The sequence below is a fragment of the Microtus ochrogaster genome, chromosome 7 (assembly GCF_000317375.1).
Source record: "Microtus ochrogaster isolate Prairie Vole_2 chromosome 7, MicOch1.0, whole genome shotgun sequence".
Classification (NCBI taxonomy): domain Eukaryota; kingdom Metazoa; phylum Chordata; class Mammalia; order Rodentia; family Cricetidae; genus Microtus; species Microtus ochrogaster.
Genome location: NC_022014.1, coordinates 11,579,925 through 11,581,185, shown reverse-complemented (window position 1 = coordinate 11,581,185; position 1,261 = coordinate 11,579,925).

The window sequence follows — 1,261 nt, the reverse complement described above, 5'->3', positions numbered from 1 at the left end:
TCTCTACCTCTCTAGCTATGTGACAGTTAACAGATCCAGGTGGACACATTTTTAATTAAATCTATAATTTTTATTAAGTTACATTCATGGTTATCCCAGGGTACACACAGCATTTGGGCTGTAAGTTGGACTTGTCTGGAGGGTAGTCAAAGCCTCTTATCACTACTGCTTCTTCTTGAGCCTTTTGTTGATATTATTATTATCATTATTATCTAATCATTATTGTTATCATTATTAATGTTAGAAAGGGTAGTGCTGAGGACTGAACTAAGGCTTTTCATGTGCGAGCAAGCACTCCACCACTGACATGTCATTCTCTCTCCCTCTTTGTTTTAGGTTTTGAGACAGTTCCTCAAGGCCTAGGCTAACCTCAAACTCCCAGGAGTCCAGGTAGGCCGTGAACCTATGATCTTCCTGAGATGGCTCTTCTTGGTTGTCAGCCTGACTACATCTGGAATTAACCAAAAGTCAGATGATCAGGCACACCTATGACAGATTTTTCTTAATTAAATCATTTGAAGTGGGAAGACCCACTTTTTTTAAAAAAAAATTTAATTGTTTTTATTGAGCTATATATTTTTTCCCACTCCCCTTCCTTCTTCCTTTCTCCCCTTCCACCCTCCAAAGACCCACTTTTAATACAGACCATTAGAGGTGGGAAGATCTACCCATAATCTGGGCCACACCTCTGCTGGCAGCCTATATGAAGACATGGAAGAAGGAAGCTTGCTCTCTTTGCCTGCTCCTCGCTCTCACTGGCAAGTCCATTCCTTCCCTGGCATTAGAGCATGCTTCTTCAGCATTCCAGTGTCCGCTGAAGACCAGCCGGGACATGCAGCCTCATGGCCTGAACTAATGAGTTCTTGAACCGTCTGTTGGTAGCCACTGTTGGACTAGCTGGACCACAGCCTGTAAGCCATTATAGCAAATATGATAAATCCCCCTTCCCCCTCTCTCTCTGTCTCAGAGATAGAGCCATTCCACAAGTCCTGTTCCTTTAGGGAATCCTGACTAATACTGATCTCAGTCTCATAAATAGCCCGGTGTGGGCACCAGTTCTGGCCTCATGAATAAGTAGACTGGCTTATAGGCACGGCCACCAGTTCTGGCTCAGCTTCTTCAAAGAAATTGTACTGAGACACACTGGACTCTTTTCTGGATAGCAGTAATTAGTGAATTGATATCAACTTCTCTCTGTCAGTCCCCCACCCTCTTTGATGGGGAAGCCAGAAGTGTACTCACCTCTGTCCACTGTCCTCAA